This window comes from Propithecus coquereli, unplaced genomic scaffold (assembly GCF_000956105.1).
Source record: "Propithecus coquereli isolate 6110/MARCELLA unplaced genomic scaffold, Pcoq_1.0 Scaffold40, whole genome shotgun sequence".
Taxonomy (NCBI): domain Eukaryota; kingdom Metazoa; phylum Chordata; class Mammalia; order Primates; family Indriidae; genus Propithecus; species Propithecus coquereli.
The window spans coordinates 3,982,737-4,005,342 of NW_012149730.1; the positions used below are offsets into that span (position 1 = coordinate 3,982,737).

The 22,606-nt window shown below is 38.3% G+C and overlaps 2 protein-coding genes across 2 annotated transcripts in view; one reads left to right on the top strand and one right to left on the bottom strand.

Moving 5' to 3' along the window:
• Window positions 1–10,522, bottom strand: part of FILIP1L (filamin A interacting protein 1-like) — a 255,196-nt gene extending 244,674 nt beyond the window's left edge. Inside the window, exon 1 of the mRNA XM_012652855.1 lies at window positions 10,090–10,522. The gene's annotated coding sequence lies outside the window, so the exon portion shown is untranslated. The remainder of the gene's footprint in view (window positions 1–10,089) is intronic.
• The window catches only part of CMSS1 (cms1 ribosomal small subunit homolog (yeast)), a 358,453-nt gene that overhangs the window by 287,081 nt on the left and 48,766 nt on the right, over window positions 1–22,606 (top strand). The gene's annotated exons all lie outside the window — the stretch shown is intronic.

Sequence of the window (22,606 nt, forward strand, 5' to 3'; positions counted from 1 at the left end):
TTAGCTAGTTCACTGTCCAATCATTGCGTCCTTGTTTCATCACTTCCATGTTTTTCTACCTCAATCATTTCTTCTCCCTGCAACAGCCAAAATCTTGCCTGCACTTTCATTGTAATTTTTCTTTTAAAAGTCTGCCTTTATTTAACTTGCTCTTTCTGATATAGTTTCTGTTTATAGGAATATTCATTTACAAGTTGTTTCTTTTACTGTAGTTAACTGTAGCTGCTGTTCTCTTAGCCTTGTCTTAGAGTGTTCACAGTGTTGCTGAAGTCTCATAAACATCCCTCTAAGAGAATACAAATATTTATGCCTATATAGATTTTTCTAGCCTATTTACAAGGCTAATTTAGTAGATAACATATCCTCCTACCAGAGATTAAAATTGAAATAGTTTATAATTGAAGCTGACCATTAATATTGATTTGGGGGTGGCAACATTTAGTTCCTAAGTATATGAAACACATATGCGTTATAGGAATTTAGACTAGTAATATGCTTTTTGCTTTTGAAAATTCCGTTTACCTTCCAGGAAGGCATTTCATTTGGATTGATTATAATTCATATCTAACAATTTCATAGCTTACAAATAAGACTGTGATTAAAATGTTAACTAATTATGGGGCAAAAAGGACATCCAGAAAGGCTCAGTAATCATCGAACAGGGTAGTTAAAGGGCTATAAAATTAACCAGTTTTAACCTAAAACACAGCATTTTTCATGTACCCCTTAAGGAGAAGTGACAAGGTATTTCCTGGAGATTAATGATAGTCTAATGGGCTGAGAGAGGGTCATTAATCCTTATGCAAAGGTAGTTTGGAAAGTAGAAATGAAAAACAAATGCAAGGTCAAGGTGATGCAATCCCAGGAGACGTTTCAGAAGATTAGTTACCCTTTCAAAAGCCCGTAGTTACTACTGTTCTCACTCTTCCTTCTCCACCTGGCATACTCAGACTAAGGTTTTCAACCTCCTGGGATGCAATTAGTTTTTTGAAAGCGACTTGTAAGCTCCCCTTTCATCAAACGAAATCCTTTTTATTGATTACCTTCCTCTTCTCACTTAGAACACGACTTAAAACTTAGAGACATTATCATTATGGAAATCATTCATTCCACATAGTTTCTCACCATCAGATGGTGGGACAGAGGGTTATGTTTGGGAGTCTAGAAATTAAGGCAGTCAGAATATAACTCCTAGGGGTTTCCATTAGATAAAATATCCATATATACTGTGCATACAGAAAATATGAAATTACTGTCGTTAGTAGGCTGGGATTGATGGAACAATCAGACAGTATTACATAAGTAAATCAGAAGAGGTTGACCCATCAAAAGGGTACAGAAACAGGTCAGTACAGTCAGGATACTATTATAAGCAGAGGTGCAAACTTCCAGATTGTGGAATACTCTGCAGGGATCTACAATCGCAGATAATAATGTCAGACTTTGTGAAGCTCAGTCCTCTTCCAGGCCAGCGTAGGCTTGCCCAATTCTGCATGTAGGCTAATCTGGATCTGTTCCAAGAACCCTCCCATCTGGCCAGACATATTAATCTCAGGAGTATGCAAGATTTATTAATAGTATGACCTCTGGGGCAAGAACGACTCCAGTGGAGATGGGGAAGTGCTGGCAGAGGATCTGGAGCCACCTGTCAGATGACTGGACCAAGAAACCCCACTTTGACTCTTTACCCAAAGAACAGTTGAGAGCTGGCGAATGACATCTTAGTTGGAAAAGATCTGTCTTCACACATGAGCATCTTCTGTAACTATATGTCCCTAATGGATTTTGGGGTCCAGAAGCTTTCACCCTTACCTGGGCTAGAGCATGTTGCTCACCTTCCTGCTATGAATGTAAGCTTCACTTTGAATCCTTTAGATCAGGGGTCCCCAACCCATGGTAAGTTGTATAATTATTTCATTATATCTTACAATGTCAATAATAATAGAAATAAAGTGCACAATGAATGTAATGTGCTTGAAAGATACCAAAACCATCCCCCACTCCCCAGTCCATAGAGAAATTGTCTTCCATGGAAAATTGTCCCCGGTGCCAAAAAGGTTGGGGACCACTGCTTTAGATGAGTTAAACCCCATCTGATTCACTCAAATGGTGTCTGACTGGTTGTTCTACTAATCCCAGCCTAATACTCTGATCCCTGTTGTATGTTTTCATATGTTTGGAAAATTTAAGATGCCAGAGATTATTTTGCTGCTTAAAAAAATGCTGAAAATTAATACAATAACAGAAGTGTGCTAAAGAAACTCTAAAAAAAAAATGTGTTCTTCAGGGCGAAGGGTAGAAATGCAAAAAGCCCCATTGAAATGGTGACTGGCATTTTGCCACCAACATGTATCTGATCTAACTCTGAAAGCATAAATCCTTGTGGATTTTGTGACACAGCCAAAAGATATAAATTTGTAGCTACCAGTTCAAACTGAGCTACTGTTTTAGTGCCACAAGTACAGGTGAAAATCTTTATGTTCTTCAATATTGTTTTTGAAAAATCCTTGTTTTATATACAGATTAGTTCCACTAGACCTAGCTGGACCTTTCAAGTTTTCTTTTCAACTGAAATTGCCTTGTACAAATGAACTATCCAGATGTAGACAGGGATATAATAATAGAATTCAGTGCCTAAAAAACTAGATTATTTAGGTTATGATTGCACTTTTATGATACCATCTGGGAAAACGACTAAGTGCATGTGGATTTTAAGTAAACTAAAGTTTTTCTTTCTTCGGTGGGCATTATGGCCTCTTTTGACATTTTGTTGGTAGTAGAATTTCTGGTCACTTTGCTTACTTGGAAAGCAATGGATCCACAACTGTGTCATATGAACTGAAGCTTTCCTTCCACACATTTGGCAGGTATTTAATGCATTGGTATAGTCTTTCTGAAACCTGACCTAACCTCTTAACGATAGGCTATGGTAAATCTTACTATCTTTTGTGTACACATGCTGTCTTTCCAAATTAGGAAAGAACAAATAAAATCCTGTTGGAAGTTCACTGTTTTAAAAGTAGTAACTTAATGCTCTACTGTTAACATTCTCCCAAGGTAGTGTTACATAAATAATTACTGCTAGACAGGAAGAGGCATTTCCCATTCTGGAATAATTTGCACATGTTTAGGAATTTCATTGTCTCCTCAGAATCCTCAGGGCTGTGGGGCAATAAATTATCACTTTTTACAGTATGGAACTTCCATTACATGATTTAAATTTTATGGTAGAAGAGAGCAAGAGAATTGCAAAAGAAATAGTTACTTAGGGCCCGAGAATCTCAGAGAAGGGAAAAGGATATTTCTACTTCTTTAACATCAGTCAAGGAAATTCTGGTTTACTTTAAATAATCAGATTTCTGGGGTTTTCTTAATGCCAAAACCATGAAATTTGGCATCTTAAATTTATACCTGTCTATGAGTGTGTAGTGTCTAGAGCAGTGGTTCTTAACTTAGAGTCCCAGAGAAAACACATCATTTAAATTCCAGTTCCCTTGATTTCTAGATGACGCTTCTAGCCCAACTTCTTAATTTGGTTCAGGGAATCCAAGGTTTTGTGTTTGTGTGTATTCTATGTCTTGTAGTGCTATCAACTTGTCAGAAGAGACTGGCATATCACATTCTCAAGACTGATTTTTTTTTAGACCCAATCTATAGCACCATGGTGGAAGTTTTCTGTACTAATAATACTACTAGCTCCTGACTGTTGAACACTATGTGCCACTAACTGTGCTAATACCTTATATTTCTCATTTATTGCTCCCATTAAAGGAAGGTACAATTATCATCTCCATTTTATGGTTGAGGAAATTTGAAACTTTTAGTGTTTAAGTAACTTGTGGCAGAACATACAAAACTGGAATTAGAAGCCAGTGATACCATCTGAGAAAGTCCATGCCCTGAGGTATTATGCAGTATGGTGATAAACACAATCATTTGCTGGTTTAGTTCTGACTTTTATTTTGTTTAGAATTCAAACAGCCCTCACTCTGTTCTAATGGTTAGCATTGCTCCATATCTGGATGCTACTGTGTTATAATTACAAGATCAACATTAGATTGTAGGACCCAGGACAGTGCCTGGCACATCATTTGTCTGTTACTTAAATAAACAAATGAACACATGTGTGCCCCTTCAAACATGGCTTGGGTCTTCTTTTATTGTGGTATGCCCCCATACTGAGCACAGTGCATAGTGGTGGTGGCTGTTTTTGACAGACAGTGGGCATGCAAAAATGTCTGACTACTAAAATCAGATCATATTCCCTTGTAATTGTATATTTGTCAGAAGCCAGCAACCGCTGGCCAATTTCTCAACATGACATTTGGAAAGCAGGTGCTTGGAGTTTTTTTGCATAGTTTTTTGCCCCATAGCTTTTCATTACACAATGTAATGTTGACATTATTGCACAAGAATAGAGAGTTGAATTTCCTGGAGTAGGGCAGGTTGATAATTTTTAAATATCTCTAAAACAACAGGGATATTTCTCTGCCTGCCCCTAACTTCCTTTGGCCTCAATTCTTCATCTGTAAAACAAGGTGGTGGGTAGACTATATCAATCATTTTTTAAGGGTTCCTTTTCCTTTATGTATTTTAATGCCCTAAAAAAAATTTTTTAAATGAAAACCTGTGCAAAAACTCCAATACATCAACACCAAACCAGAATAGGCTGCCTGAAGTTTGAGGTGGGAGGCTGTCAATACAGAGCCACACAGAGGTTTAAGGTATGTTTTGCATACAATAAAATTCGCCCTTTGTATAATGCATAATTCTGCAAATTTTGACAAACTCATACAGTCATGGAACCACCTTTATAGTCAAGACATAAAGCAGTTCCATCACCCCAACGTTCCCTCTCACAACTTTGTAGTTGGTCCCTCCCCACAGCCCCAGCTGCTGGCAACCACTGCCGTGTTTTCTGTCCCTGTGGTCTTTCATTTTCCACAATGTCATGTAAATGGACTCATTTAGTGTGTAGATTTTTGAGTCTGGGTTTTTTCATTTAGCCTAATACAGTTGAGGTTCATGCATATTATGTGTGTCTCATTAGTATTGCTGAGTAATTCATTGTATGTATGTACTATAGTTGGATTATCCATTCACCAGTTGAAGGGCATTTGGGTCGTTTACAGTTTTTGGCACTTATGAATGATGCCACTATAAATATCGTTATCTAACATTTACATCAGCTGTTAGATTAGATTAAAAAGCATCAAATTCAAGAGTCATTGAGGGAAGAGATAGGCACTGCAATCTGTATCTGCAAATTTGTTTCCTTCATGCACCCCCCACCCCAATCCAGGATGCAGTTTTTAGTAACTTCTCTACCCATACACACTCTTCAAAATGTTGGTAACCATTTTTACTCTTGTTTGAAAAGGAAAGATCAGGAGATGTCATCATAGAGCCAGCCCCATGATAAATCAAGTCATGGTAGCTTTGGGAAAATAATATTTTTGCATTGGTTAGAAGGAAATGCAGTTAAGTTTTGAAAATTTGAACTACTAAGGTCACCTGCTTAGGATCTAAAACTGAAGTGGAAAACATAAGGCTTAACCCCACATGCTCCCTGATCAAATGCAAAGGTTCCTAAAATAGCTTTGTTTAGAGATGTTGGAGCAGCTGAAACATGGAGCTTCTATCCCTAGTCATAACCTGTCAGTTTAATATCATGGCTCAGAGGCAGCTGCCTCTCTTTCTGTTTCAGGGCCAGGAGCAGAAGCTCTCAGGAAAAGCAAGGAAGCAGCTTTATCCACTTTGCTATCCTGCCATGAATTCCAATATCCTAGTCAAATAATTGTCCCTAGATCCATCATGAAGATCTATGACATCCATTTCAAGCCACAAACAGGAGAGAAAAGCAGCTAAAAGCCTCCAAAGAATTATAACAAACTTTAAATAGGTATATAAATTCTAAGGAGAATGTAAAAAAAGAAATGAAGTTTTGTGTATTTGCTTGGTCATAGCTAAAAATAGATAGTATTAGATATATGTGGGTTTGCTCTCAAAATCCATCAGAAAGGCCTGCTTCATTCACTCAAGACTGTTCTGCTCAGCTCTGTATAGCTCTTGGTTAGCCATGCTTGCCATTTTTCCATGTATAGTATTTTTTCTGTCTTACCCATGATAAACTGCTTCTCCACAAGGACCCACTATGCTTCCAACAGAAGCAAGATCTGGACTGGGTGGGCACTCGGTCTGATCTGATGTGACAGTGTTTTATGTTGCTAGCTAGTGGCACCAACCAGGAGTTTAAAATTCCAATTGCATTCACATGTAAGTGAATATACTAACGTACTGTATAGTGTTCCTGTCCTAAACAATCACCAAAATTTTTAAAATCATGAAAGAAGCGATGTTTTCTTTTTTATTCTTACCACTCAGAATAGTTTTTTTATTTCATTACAATGGTATTAAGAGTAAGTTCAGAGTTCATCAGGCTAGTTCCCCATATTGTACTTCATTATTCTACCCAAAAGAAGGAAAAAAGGCAGTAGCTTATATTTCTTTTAGCAACTAAACTGATTTTTCAAGGACCAGAGGGAAGAACAGGAAGGGACCTAGAAGGGAAGCGGAGGCAGCAAGAGGATTGAGGAGGACCTGTATCAGCATGGTTTCCAGTTTGCTAATTCCGCTTTCAAAGAGTAGGTCAGAGCTATGAGTACTCATGTTGAAAACTCAGAATTTTTCTAGTCCTTTATTTGAGAAATTACTCTATGAGATTGTGTATTAGAGAGAAAATTAGCTGGGCTAGTCCTTTTAACTTCTAGAACTTAGTTTGTCCATCTGCTAAGCAGGGAATGATGATGATTCCTGCCTTTCCTATTACATACAATCAAGTGACTGATACGCAAGTTCTATGAACAATGTAAAATACCTCATAGGTGTAAAATGACACCGTTGTGATTAATGCCATTATAAAAAGTGTCCTCAAACAAGATGAGAAACACAGTACTGCTGCTCTTTCAATGTGGGCCCCAGTGATTATATTAGACAGATTAGACAGAAACATCTTGAAACTCTGTCAGATTTGAACCCTAGATTTCTAAGAGGCTATAATACAGATTTTCCTCTAAGGTCTTCCTTAGGGACTTCTTGTCTGGCCCAGTTCAGAAGAAGCAGACAGTATCAGTATGTGAGCCTTTTGTTTAACATCTATAGCTTGCACTGAAATGTCAGCATCCCTCAAAGAAGGCTCAAGTATTTGCACTAAGATGTATATGGATGTTGAATTCATCTCTGGAAGTATTCCCACATTTTGCAGACACTAAATAACCCTTTTTAAAGTAGGAAAAAAAATTTCTGGTGCTTAATTCTTCCTTTAATCAGGAATGAGGGAGAAAATACTTACTTTGGCAAATAACATGCACAATACCCAGGTTCAAATCACTACTAATTGAACTTTCTGTGCAAATTCCTATACTCAAGGCATATGGAGACATTATTTGTCTCATTTCACTGTTATATTCCCAGTAACCTGCACAGGGCTTAGCATAGAGCAGGCACTCTAAAATAGCTGATGAATGAATGAACAAGTGAGAAAACTAAGCTCTTTACTATGAAAGTGTTCCCCCTGATTATAATGAAATAAAAAATTACTCTGTGCTCGGCAATAAATGGTTATTAAATGCTTATAGTCACTAGTTCTGTCCTAAGGAAAATAAAAGCAACTAACATTTTTCCTTTAAATTTTTTTTTTTAATTTCAGGATATTATGGGGGTACAGATGTTAGGTATGTTGCCCTTGCCTCCCCTCCCCCCCAAGTCCGAGTTTGAAGTGTGTCCATCCCTCGGATGCTGCGCATCGCACTCTTTGTGTATGCATATACCCGTCCCCTCCTCCCTCCTCCCCCCTCTCCCCTGCCCGACATCCAATAGATGTTATTCTTATATGTGCACTTATGTGTTGATCAGTTAATACCAATTTGATGGTGAGTACATGTGGTGCTTGTTTTTCCATTCTTGGGATACTTCACTTAGTAGAATGCGTTCCAGCTCTATCTAGGAGAATACAAGAGGTGCTATATCACCATTGTTTCTTAAAGCTGAATAGTACTCCATGGTATACATATACCACATTTTATTAATCCACTCATGTATTGATGGATACTTTGGTTGTTTCCACATCTTTGCAATCGGGTGCAGGTGTCTTTTTTATAGAGTGTCATTTGATCTTTTGGGTAGATGCCCAGTAATGGGATTGCTGGATCAAATGGTAATTCTACTTGTATCTCTTTAAGGTATCTCCTTTAAATGTTTTTTAATGCAGCATAGTAGGGAGATAAAGCATGTTTTTCCTTGGTAATGAAAATTTTGCTTCAGGTTAAGACAAAGAATAATATGGACTCTATTCTGAAGAAAAGAATGCAAGGCCCATTACTTTTGGTTTTTCCCCATCATTGGACCAGCACAACTCTTGGCAAATTACAATGTCAGTCTCCCACAACAGTGCTCTATCAAAGGCACCATCATTTGAAGCCACAATAAAATATCTTCATCTCCGGTGACCGTGCCACCACCTCTTCTTAACTAACATTTTTTACTTCAGTAAAGTTTAAGCAAAAAAGACAAGTATACATGAACTTTAACAGAAGCTATAAACTCTAAAAATAAATTTGCCCTCCCCTTCTTAATAATCAATACTTTTTTTTGCTCCAGAGTTTTTACAGAGGATTTTTGCTTTGTCTACCTTAAGAACTCAAACCCCACATTGGAAAACCACTTAGAAAATTCTCATCAGAGTAGAATCGTCTTAATTACCCAAGTAGAAATTGCCCATGAAAATTATTGTTGTCTTTAGAAATTTTCAATAACAATCAGCTCTTACAATATTTATGTTAATTTTTAATTAAGCATGATGGGAGTTTCATAAAAGTGTCAACTGATAACTGTAGGGAAATATTTACTTGGAATATTTGTTTTGGGGATATAGCAGCTTGATAAATTGGAAAGTGTTATCATACAAAAAGCATTTTTAGTTGTAGCTAGAGGAACATTTTCATAATGCAAATGAGTGTTCTCCAGGATTACACTACACCAGCCCTCGTTTATGCAAATCTAATGCACATGTGGAATATGGTGAGTGTAGTTAAACAGTGTATACATTGCACCCCTTCTCATCCTTCCTGAGACTTGCACACATGTTGAAAAAGAAAGACATGATCATCACACGTGATGATCACATGTTGTTATGAAGACAAAAATAGATGACTGAATATGTCATGAGCATTTTAACTGAACACATGTCTATACAAAACCATGTAGCCACCCTAAACATTGAATAATACTCCCATTGAGCAAGTACAGTGAGCAGAACTTTCCGTGGTATCGTTTGGCATCAGTCTGGCATCATTTCCCAGTTACAAGATGTAATGTGTCCACAGATACCCAGTTATATTTTCTTTTGGGCGAGTTACATAACAAGCTCTTGACAGGTATCTCCCAAGACCTTCCAAAAACCCTACCTCAAAAACCTACTTTAAAAAAAAGAAAACTGCTCTGTTCCCTGGCCCCCATTCATCTGATCTTAACATCAAAGACATGTGAACAAAGTAAAGAAAAAAGAATACAATTTAATCACCATTTTAAGATGCTGATTTCTTCTACTAATCTTTCCATGAAAAGAAAATTCCTACTCTCCAATCTAACCTCTCCATATACATATCCATTTCCATCACATCGTGATGATTTTGAAATTATATATTGATCATTAACATCAGCTTACAAAACAAGCTATTAACAAGGAAAGTCATTTGTCCAAACCTACTTTCTTTATTTTTGGCCATTTGTCTTATTCTTAAGAGGATAATAATTTAAAATTTCATTTTGGTTTTCTTTCATGCCTGCCAATTTAATGAAACTTACCTGTCAGGATAGTTCCTCTATTTTGCAAGCAACTCTTACTCATTTTAGCCTAAAAGTCACCATCTGTCATAAAGTCTTAATCATACCTGAGATTTACTGCATTCCCTTGCATTAACATCCAGAAGATCCTACTTCTGGAGAGCAGTGTTGGCAATTCCCAGCAGTTGGATAACGCAGAAATACCCTAAAGCCTCTTCTCAGCGAGGATAGGGATGCTTAGCTTACCGTTCAGGTAACTTTGTTGATCACACCTGGTAGTCCTCTCTTCTCATCCCAGCCAAAATCCAACAGTGGAATCCAGGGACCAACAAAAATGTTTTCTTCTTCGCTTTTTGGACACCCTCTCAGTTTTTATTTTGTGGGCTTCAAAGCCACGGACAGTTCTGCAAAGGAGAGGCAATGGGGAGCCCAACACTGACTGGGCCCAAACACTAAATAAAACCCTCTCCCCTCTCCGGGCAGCGTCCTTCATACTCTGAAGACAGGTAACCTTGCCGAAACCCTTACCCCACAGCTTGCCAGTCTCCACGGAAGAAAGGTTCTAACTGAACTGGGCTGTAGGATGAGGCGACCCAAAAGCCAGGAGCCATCTGCCCAGAGCAGACAAGTAGAGGCAGGTACAGGCTCTGTGAGCATGTCTGTGTGTGTGTGTGTCTGTGTGTGTGTTTGCATGCCTGTGCCCAGCAGCTGCTCTCCAGATTAGAAGACACCACTCTTTGGCAGGCAACTCTGAAACACCCTCTTGGGTAATTTCACATTCATGTGCACATCTTGGCTAAGAGCAGAAACCTCCCAGGCACAACCTGGGTGCCCTTCTCTGCTGTGTTGCTACCCCAAATACACTATGAACCACAAACAGCAGCATCAGCATCTTATGAACAGATGCCCAGATGGACGTTAAATTGCACCTCATTTTGTACCCTGCAGCCATGAACTGATGCAAGCCTTGTTTGAGATTTAAGTAAGAAGGGCATGACCCCGTCTTTGACAGCTATAGCCCATAGCACTGTAGACATTCGCTATTATTAACGCTGTCTTGAACTTTAACTTGAATGCCTGCCTGTTCCATTTAGTATCACAGGAGACATAAAGCAAAGTGCCGAGGAAACTCTAGAGCAACATCTAAATGTGTGATGGTGTGTTTTTATTATTATTATTATTAAAGGTTTTATTTTATATTATTCTGGTGTTAAGAGAAACCTTGTAATTTAGATTGCTAAAATTTGAAGAATCTAATTTTCTCTAAGTGGTATCACTGTTCAGATTGGGAGGTTGGGTAGGAGGGAGGAGTATGTTCATTTATTCAACAAGTATATATTTTGGCAACAATTAGGTACCAGGTCCTGTACCAGACACGCCTACCACCTGCCAAGTGCTCAATTTGTGTGTTATGTTATTTAATCTTCACAGCATCCCTTTAAATTAGCCCTATTCCTGCTGATCAGATGAGTAAACCAAAGATCAGAATAATTACATAACTTCCTACAGACTCACAGATGATACATACCAGACAGGGAATTCAAAATTGGATCTGAGTTACTCCAAAGTCCATGCTCTTTATTTTTAATTTTTAACATCAAAATAATTTAAAACTTATAGAGAAGATATAAGAATAATAATCCTCATATACTCTTTACTCACGTTCTCCAATTTTTAACATTTCAACATTTGTTTTATCTGTCTCTGTTTCTCTCTCTCTCTCTCCCTCCACCCACCTCTGTGTGTTTATTTGTGTGTGTGTGTATTTTCTTTTCTGAATCAATTTATGTAAAAACCTTTTCTTTTGGTCCACGATTATGTTTTGCATTTAGTTGCTGTGTCTGTACTCTCCTTCAGTCTTGAACAGTTTCCTTGTTTTTTGTGTCATTGACATTTGTTCCTCAATTTAGGTTTGAGTGATGTTTCCTCATTATAAGATTGAATTTGTGCATTTTTGACAGGAATGCCTCAGAAACAGTGCTGTATTCTTCTTCATTAATCATATCAGGAGACACGTAAATAGAGCTGGTCTTGTAACCAACCGCACTTGGTTAAGGTGGAATCTGCCAGATTTGTCCACTATAAAGTTAGGGATTTTTCCCTTTGCAATAAATATTTTGTGGGGGGATACTTTGAGACTATGTAAACATATTGCTCCTAAATAAACTTTCTATTGTGAGGAAGAGCTTTCTCTTGACCCCATTTATTTTTGTATTTATTTATATCAATATGAACTCATAGACTCCTATTTTATTCAATGAATTGTCATCCATTAATATCATTATTTATTTTGATGCTCAAATGATCTCCAGTTTGACCAGTGGGAACCCCTTCAGGCTGGCTCTTGTGTCCTTTTGACAAGTCCTCATTGTTTTCTAAGGACTTTCTTATATTTTGGCACAAGAAAATGTTCCATGAACATCCTGGTACTTTCTCTACCCATGTCTGTAATTAGCCACATCTTCAAGAAGACCTGGACTCATTATGGAAAATGGTATTTAGAAACCAAAATCTAGCCAGGCGTGGTGGCTCACACCTATAATCCTAGGACTTTGGGAGGCCGAGGCAGGAGGATTGCTTGAGGCCAGGAGGTCAAGACCAGCCTAAGCAAAAGGGAGACACCATCTCTACAAAAATAGAAAAATCAGCGAGGCATGGTGGCATGTGCTTTGTAGTTCCAGCTACGTGGGAGGCTGAGGCAGGAGGATCCCTTGAGCCCAGGAGTTTGAGGTTGCAGTGAGCTATGATTATGCCACTGCATACTAGACTAGGCAACAGGCTCAAAAAAAAGACAGAAAGAAAGAAACCAAGATCTAGGGATTGGTTTTGCCCATGGTACCTGGTGTGCTTATTGCTTCTAGACCCTCTCAGCCAACAAGCTTGGAAACATACATACACACATACATGGAGTTATGTCTATTTGTCTATTTATAGTAAATACCATGAAATCATACTGATATCTCCAGTTGTGATCTAACACCATAGAGGCAGTCTAGCTTTTACCCTTTCTATGAATCCGAAATTTCTTTCTGCAACTGTTATTCTCAAACAAGTTAATTGATTTCTTCATTGCATATAACCCTTACTGATTGCCCTGTGTATAACCAATCTTCTGACCCTGCCGGCTGCTCCATTGTCCTTTAGTCTTTTTGACCCCATCAGCCCAGATCCCTCAAGGAAAAGGAAAGGAAGTAACTGATATTTTTTAAATAAAAAAGAAAGAGAAAGGATGAGAATAAGAGTTCTATGCTCTTTCTATACCACGAGGTATCTGTATCTTCAAGGCAAGGTAGGAATTGGAAATCATCATGCAATCTTTGCAAAGATGTCATGCAATGTCTGTGACGATGTCTTAAGAAACAACTTAGAAGTTTATTATGGCTGAGGGAAGAATGCAAATATTTATTTACATAATTAATTGAGTGTTTACTATGTGTCAGGCACAATGTGAAAGACAGATATGGCTCTTGCCCTTGTGAATTTTTAATCTAGTGGATTATTTTTATTATAGTTGCTATTTATTACATCATACTTGGTGGCAGCACTAAATTAAGTATATTAAGCTCTTTATTTGCATTATTTAATTTTAATTGAGACAAAAACTCTCTCAGAGAAATCGAATTTTTTTCTCACTTTACAAATGAAGGAACTGAGGTTTTGAAAGATTAAATAACCTTTCCCAACATCACTGAGCTAGTTAGGGGGAGACCTGGGATTTGCATTTAGTTTGATTTGACTTTGGAGGCCCAGCTCTACACCACAGGGCTGTATGAGAACTGATAGGGTGGAATTATCATCATGGGGGATTCCAGAAGGAATCTTGATTTATCAGATCTTCAATGTAAACTCTTCCATAGAACTGTGCTATCCAGTAGATTAACTGCTAGCAACATATGGCTATTAAGTCCATAAAATGTGGCTAATTTGAATTGAGATATGCTGTAATTGTGAAATACACAGTGGATTTTAAAGATATTAGAGAACAATGTAAAATATCTCATTAATAATTTTTATAGTGATTACAGGTTGAGATGATAATATTTTGGATATATTGGGTTAAATAGATACGCTATTTTTTTTTACTTTCTTCATAGCCAAAATCTGGAAACAACCCAAATGTCTATTAATGGATAGATAAGCAAAATGCAGTGTATACATACAATGGAGTATTACTCAGGCTTAAAAAGGAATAAAATTCTGATACATGCTACAATATGGATGAACCACGAAGGCATGCTAAGTGAAATAAGTTAGGCAAAGGACAAATACTATTATGATTCCACTTATGTGACGTACCTAGAATTGCCAACTTCATAGAAACAAAGAATAGGGTTATCAAGGGCTGTGGGGAGGGAAGAATGAGGAGTATTGTTTAATGAGTACAAAGTTTCATTTGGGGATAATGGGGAAGTTCTAGGTATAAATAGTGGTGATGATTGCAATACCAATGTAATTGTACTTAAGGCCACTGAATTATACACTCAAAAAGGGTTAGACTATGTTCTATATATGTACCACAATTTTCAAAAATTACTTTTACCATTTCTTTTTTCTTTTTAATGTGGCTACTAGAAACTTTAACATAACATTTATGGCTTTATTATATCTATTAGACAATATTGCTATAATATTGTATGAATGCAGAAAACTAAATTATATATCAAACTCTTCCCTTTTCAAATGGCATATTTAAGAGATTCTAAAATGTGGAATGGGCCTAAATTAGACTTTTCATGTCCTGATCAGTCAGCTTTGAAAAAGTTAAAGAAGGACAGCTTTTTACTTAAAATTATATTGCTGACATAGACTTTCAAAATACAATTAACTTGATAAAACAATAGCCATTTATTGTTTTAATAGTTCTTCATTTTCCAGTTGCACAGTATCCATGGAGCCTCTATTCAAGCACTAACATAATTGTCTCTACGTATATCCCAAAATATAATTATCGTAAAATTCCATCTCAGTTTAAGCTTCCTTGGGCCCTGAATTGATATTAGTCCATCAATTAAATTTCAAAAATTGAGCCCCAAAGACAGATACTTTTCCCCTTCCTGTGGCCTTCCTGTCCCCGTATCTTCTGAAAATGGGTATCTGCATGGGGAGGAAATGGGGGAATGTTTTGAGCTGACTCGTACATATGATCCTACAGAATTCTGAAGGAATTTGGAGTCCATGTTCCATAAGCAGAACAGATTCCCTAAAGATGTCATAGTGCCTCCTACTCAGCTAACCAGGCAACCAAGTAAAGAAGGGAAATATCAAGAAAAGTATTTCTAATCTTTTGGTGGTCATTTTTTCATTGACTCTCTGAGGTTCAGTTTCTTCCTTTGTGAAGGTTTGATGCTGAAAAAGATAATATCTTAGTTCCATTTTAGCACTAACATTCTGTGAATCTGCAAATTGATGACTTCAAAATAATACAGAAAAGCTGAATCCTGTGCTTTTTCTCTAGATTTTTACAAATGGTTATTACCGCAGATGTCTGCAAAGTGTTGAGAGCGATATATAGTGCCAATTCTGGAAAACATGGTGAGGTTTCAATTAATTTGTCCATTTTTTTTGTTTCTATGAATTGTAAAAAGAAAAGTGGGTTCTCAGTAGCAGAGCTGCATCACAGGACATCGGTGTCCCCCAGGTGTGCCTACTTTTTCCCCAGATCACATCCTTCCCATTGTCCCCTCTCTAGCCCAGGTGGATTGTGTGACCTTCCTAGAGCCCCCAAGGCACCCAGAGCTTAACTGTACTTTACCCTCAATCCCACATTATTCCAGTTGCCAAGCATGCTTATCTCTCCCCCACTGGCTGGGCAGTTCCTGGAGGAAACATTACACCTTCCAACATTGTAGCCCCAGCCCTAGCCCCAGTCAGTGCACCATACGTGTGTGTTAAAGGGATGAAGCACCACAGACCTCTAACCAAGTGAACAAAGCATGAGTATAGCAACCCCAGAGTAAAGCAACCGCAGATCAGCATCCCAGTGAACTAGAAGATAAAGAAATAAGAAAATGACACATTTTAAACCCATCATTCATCTTTAACTTACAGGGTTTTACACTTTTGTCCTAAGAGACATTTTACCAACAGCAAAACTGACAGGTTTAAATTTCACCTATTATCCTCTCCTTAATGTTCCCTAAGGGTGGGATTAATAACTTACATATAAAAATGAAAGACCTTGATAATCTACAAAAGATAAAAATATCTCCAAGTAAACAAGTCTATGTAGAAACTGGTTTAATAAGGGGAACTTCTCTCTTCCTTTGAAACCTACCTGTGGGCAGTGATTTGGTATTATACATATTTTAGAGCTTCATAGTTTTATAAAGTGAAAATGATAATAACAGGTTAACTTTTCAAAAATGAGGAAAACATGTTCTTGACCTCTGAAAATTTGTTGTTGCAAATAATCTGTACTCTCCAGTTTCCAGGGGCTATTTCTTCATATACTTCAAGAATGCCAAAATACCAGGTGACAGCTGTTTTAGCTCTAAGACATTCCTCAAGTGTCCTATTTTGATGTCATTAGGTAATGTTTTTCTCTTGGCATAGCTATCATCGCTCAATAGCCTTGTTGATACATATCACTGCATAGCTCTCTTCACTATTACTTTTCCAAATGGGCACTGATTGTCTGAAAACTAGAGAAAAAAGTAGGGAAGGAATAATTCCAGCAACATCTCAAATTGGACTAGTGTTTTCTCCTTGGCTAGAAATTTCCTTTGTCAACAGAAAAATACATGAGTTAGAAGTCTTCCTCCCCTCTCAGCACTCCTTCTCTTTAAAAATATTGTTTCATTCTAGTCTTGTTTTCCTTATTAATTGCACATCTTATAAAGAAGTGTATGTCAGCCGAGAACTTCTTTAATTTTTCTGTTCGTGTCCTGCCTTAGTAACTGTTGTCTCAGATGGCCTGAGGACAAGTGTGCAGATCCATAAGCATAATGTTCAATTCACAGGTATTTACTAAGTGCCCACAATATGCCATGCACTATTCTAGACCTTGGTGCTATAAAAACAAATTAAAATGTTGTCCTGTCTCTGTCTCTCAAGAACTCACGGTCGTAGGAGAAACAGATATAAAGATTCTAATTTTAACAGGCCAAGCAGTTAGGCCTGCATATAAGGCTGTATGAGTCTCCCTGAGGTGGAGGTCAGGGAGGCTTCACGGGGTGGGGGTGTGACTATTTGAACTGGACACCTTGGGGGAGGAGCAGCAGGTTTCTGCCAGGAGAAGGGTAAAAAGGAGGGCATTCCAGGCAGAGGACACGGGGTGAGCTCAGGCACCCTGGCAGGAAAGTGCATGATGTCTTCAGCCATGGCAATTGCCCCTGTGCCTCAGGGACAGGGCTATGGCATCCAGCTTTGTGCCAGGGAAAGTGGAATCTTTGCTTGGGCCCAGACTGTTAAGGGCCTTGAATGCGTTGACGCTAGAAATTTTACTAATACTCTGTGGAGAGACAGTGGAGAGCAACCAGAGGCATTTTAGCAGTAAGTTCTAGTCAGGGAGGTGTAGTGGGAAACCTGCAAGGTTTAGAACCAGAAGGCCTTTTGCTGGGACTCTAGAATGTTTCACCTGAAAAGGAACTCAGAGTTCATCTAATTCTAGCCTCATGTTTTATTCATGAAAATTGCATGGCCCAGTTTTAACTTGCATGTCACTGGGTGCCTTATGTTCGACATAAAGCCTTAAAGAACCCACATAGGTCATAGCTTCCCCAAAGTGATCCTTGGATTCAACCTATGTTATCCCTATGCTCTGGGAGGTCCCTGCTGTCACCTCTCTGCAGTTTTGCTGATAGAAGATGCTGGGACCTCAGAGGCTGGCCTCAGGGAGGGGATGAGGAATGGGTGAGGCTGCCCCTAGCAAGGGGACCAGTAGCATACACAAGAAGGGTATTTCAACACTACAAGAAGAATCTGGGCAGGTGGCTGCAGCATGATTCCAGGTGAGCTGCCTGGGTTAGGGCCTGAACCCAAGCAGTAGTAGGGAATGGGGAACATGGAAAGAGAAGAATCATGCAAGCAAGCATCCTTATAAACTAGGTGCTGAGCAGAGCTATAGTCCTAGCAAAGAAATATTTTTTCTTTTTTTATTTTAATAGATTTAGGGGGTAAAAATTGAATTCCATTACATATATATAATATAGCAGTGAAATCTTGGGCTTTTAGTGCACCCATCACCCAAATAGTGTACACTGTACCCTATAGGTAATTTTTCATCATTTACCCCATCCCACCCTCCCCCCTTTGAGTTTCCAGTGTCCATTATACCACTGTGTGTCCTTGTATAGCCATAGTTTAGCTCCCACTTGTGAGAATATGCAGCATTTAATTTCTCTGTTCCTGAGTTACTTCAATTAGGATAATGGCTTCCAGTTCCATCCAAGTTGCTGCAAAAAGCCTTTATTGCATTCTTTCTTATTGCTGAGTAGTAGAACTCCATGATGTGTGTGTATGTTTGTATATACACACACACACACCACATTTTCTTTATCCATTTATCAGTTGATAGGTATTTAGGTTGATTCTGTATCTTTGTGATTATGAATTGTACTGCGATAAATATACAAGTACAGGTATCTTTTTGATAGGATGATTTATTTTCCTTTGGGTAGATACCCAGTAGTGGGATTGCAGAATCAAATGGTAGAATCTACTTTTAATCTCCTTTTAGTTCTTTGATAAATCTCCATACTGACTTTCATAGAGGTTTATAAATTTGCATTCCTACCAACAGTGTATACATAATCAAATACTCTTTTGATTATTTCTTTCACTGTGCAGAAGCCTTCTAGTTTAATTAAGTCCCGTTTGTCTGTTTTTGCCTCTGTTCCATTTGCTTTTGGGGTCTTAGTCATAAATTCTTTGCCAAAGGCAGTGTCCAAAAGAGTTTTTCCTGTGTTTTCTTTTAGGATTTTTATTGTTTTAGGTCTTACATTTAAGTCTTTGATCAATCTTGAGTTAATTTTTGTGTGTGGTATGAGATAGGGATCCAGTTTCTTTCTTCTGCATATGGCTATCCAATTTTCCCAGCACCATTTATTAGATAGCATGTCCTTTCCCCAGTGTATGTTTTTGTCTGCTTTGTTGAATATCAGTTTGTTGTAAGTATATGGCTTTATTTCTGGATGATTTGGTTGTCAGCTTCTTCGTTGTTGGTGAATAGAAATGCTATTATTTTTGTACATTGATTTTATAACCTGAGACTTTACTGAATTCATTTATCAAATCTATGAGTCTTTTGGAGAAGTACTTAGGGTTTTCTAGATATAAGATCATATCATCAACTAACAGAGATAATTCGACTTCCTCTTTTCCAATTTGGGTACCCTTTATTTCTTTTTCTTGCCTTATTGCTCTGGCTCAGACTTTTAGTACTATATTGAATAAAAGTAACGAAAGTGGGCATCTTTGTCTTGTTCCAGTTCTTAGGGTGAATGCTTTCAGCTTTTCCACATACAGTATGATGGTGACTGTGGGTTTGTCATATATGGCTTTTATTATTTTGTGGTATGTTTCTTCTATGCCTAGTTTGTTGGGGGGTTTTATCATGAAGGGATGCTAGATTTTTTGAATGCTTTTTCTGCATCTATTGAGATGATCATACGGTTTTTGTCTTTAATTCTGTTTATGTGGTGATTTGCCTGTGTTGAACCACCCTTTCATCCCTGGGATGAAATCCATGGTGAATTATTCTTTTGATGTGCTGTTGGATTTGATTTAGGATTTTTGCATCTGCATTCATCAGAGATATTGGTCTATAGTTTTCTCTTTTTGGTGCATCTGTTACTGGCTTTGGTATTAAGGCGCTACTGGCTTTGTAGAATGAGTTAGGGATCTTTGGAACAGTTTCAGTAGGATTGGCATCAGTTCTTCTCTGTACATCTGGTAGACTTCAGCTGTGAATCCATCTGGTCCAGAGTTTTTGTTTGTTGAGAGATTTTTTTTTATTACTGATTTAATCTCACTACTCATTATTGGTCCGTTCATGGGTTTCTGTTTTTTTTTGAATCTTGGGAGGTTTTGCGTTTTCAGAAATTCATCTGTTTCCTTTAGATTTTTTAGTTTGTGAACATATAGTTGTTCATGATAGTCCCTGATGATCTTTTTGTATTTCTGTGGTATCAGTTGTAATGTCTCCTTTTTCATTTCTGATTTATTTGGATCTTCCCTCTTCTTTTTTTGGTTAGTCTAGCTACTGGTTTATCAATTTTATCTTTTCAAAGAGCCAACTTTTTGTTTCATTGATCATTTTTTTTTGTCTCTGTTCCATTTGGTTCTGCTTTGATCTTTGTTATTTATTTTCTTCTCCTAGCAGAGAAATTAAATGCACTGAGGAAACCAAGGAAAAAGTTTGGTCCTACAGGCTTAGCAAATCAGGAGGTGATTGGAGAAAGGTTGCTGTTCATCCAGTATACAAGTACCCAGGGCCCACCCCTTAGGCAGAGAGCATCCTTAGGCAGTAAGACAATTTTAGACCTCCCTTTCTGCTGTTGCTAGGCTCCTGGTAGCCTGCTGGATTTGGATTCACTGGCTGAAGAACCAGACAGGACACAGTCTGAAGACTCAAGATTTTCCATTTTAGCTACTGGGCAGGGTTGGGGAGGCAGGGACTGACACCCAGGGTACTTCGGAGTTTTCAGGCCACTCCATGATTTGGCAGCCTAGATCAGAGCCAAATGGCAGGGTGACAAGGATATTCCCCCTTCAGCCAGCTTCACAATAGCTTCCTAGGAATACTTTGTGCTATTCATTCTTAGTGTTCTGGTGCTTGACTTTAAGGTTCTTTACAACTTTTCTTAAGTTAAGGAACACTGTGCCACATCTATAATAGGAACTCTGCTTTCAATCGCAAATGTCTTCAATTGGGAACTCCCTCCACCCCCTTTATTCAAAATGCATTGTGTGTCAAACCTGGTGTTTCAAAGCAATCATTTTGAAACTTTCTAATTGCAGCCATAAGTCAGATCCCCATTCTCTCAGCCTCTCAAGTACAGTCAGGGTGGTCCTGGTTAAAACGAATACATGAAAAACCTCTAATAGACATCCACATTTATAGTAGTATAATAGTATGTATGGTCGTAAAAACATAAGATAAAATTAAAAGATGCCCCTATTTTTTGTTTTTTCTTAATTTATTATTTGTAGTTATGTTCACTTCATTCATCTATTCAATAATTATGTATTGCATGTCTGCTATGTCTAGCCACTATCCTGAACACTACAGATATGATATTTTAAAAGCACATATTATTGGCCCCTTCCATTTTAGAATTTAAAGACTATAGGAGGGAACAGATAAATAAAAACAAGGTAACAAATAAATAAGATAATTACAACTTGGGATAGTGCTAGGATAGAAAGGAAGTCATGACAGAAGGGGGAGAAGGGAAACTTCAGGTGTCAGAGAACTCTCTGAAGAGGCGACGTTTAAGCCAAGACCAGAGTGATGTGAAGGAGGAAGATGAGGAAGAGCAATTTGGGTCCGAGAACAATAAGCATGAAGCCTCTGAGGCAAGAAATGAGTTGGCATGTTCTAGGCACCAAGAGGTCAGCATGGTGGGGTGTAATGGGCCAAGGAGGAGCACAGTGGGAGATTGAATGGGGAGGTGGAGGCCCACTCATGGGGAGCTTTGCTTTGCGTGCTGGGGGGCTGGGTATTATTTTAAGTATAAAAGCAAATTGCTGTGAACTTTTAACCTGGGTACATGATCCTGTTTATATTTTAAAAAGATCTTTTTGGGCTCAGTGCAGTGGCTCATGCCTGTAATCCTAGCACTCTGGGTGGCCAGGTGGGAGGATCTCCTAAGGTGAGGAGTTCAAGAATAACCTGAGCAAGAGCAAGACCCTGTCTCTACCAAAAAACAGAAAAAAAATTATCTGGGCATGTTGGTGCATCTGCAGTCCACGCTACTCAGGAGGGTGAGGCAGGAGGATTGCTTGAGCCTGGGAGTTTGAGGTTGCACTGAGCTATTAATATGATAATGCCACTGCACTCTAGCCTGGGCAACAGAGCTGAGACCCTGTCTCAAAAAAAAACAGAACAACTAAAAAGATCTTTTTGGCTCTCATGTGGAAAATGGAAGGGATCAAAATGGTTGTTAGGGGACCAAATGCTACCTGAGCAAGGTATTGCCAGGTCAACCCCTCTGGGGTTGTCCCAAGGATGGTGACCTGAGAACTCATGGACTGTAGGCAGACTGTCTTTAATTTTTCTCCGTACTACTTTTACTCTAAATGCCCAAAGAATCTCTCTCTTTGCCTGGTGGTTAGCAGAAGAAAAGGTGCCAAAAGCACTCTCTTTCAGATGAGCCATTCAGGTAGGTCCTGCCTGGCCCTAGCACTGTGTACAGGCGTTCTAGACCTGATGTCATTTTCACTTTGCAGGTTGGTTAAATTCATGCCAACTTCCCACTGTTCTTCAGCTTTGTGCCTGGTACAAAGAAGGTATTTAATAAATGTTTTATTATGTTGATTTCACTCGGACTCTCAGTGGTCTAGATGGAGAGACCAGTTGGATCCTCTTGACCTCCTCTCTGGAGATGGTATTTGTCAGGGGGTTACCATGGCTCTTACAGCATTATATTTTCAGTCTGTGGCGAATACAGTTCAGAGGTGAATAAAATGACTCTCCATTAGAATAAAAGGTTCTGTGTACATACAAAAAGTTTTTTAAGAGCATCTGGTTAGAGTTTAATGTGGCTGAAAACATTACTTTTTTTAATGTTTCAGTTACTCAAATGTGGCTAAAAGTGTGCTT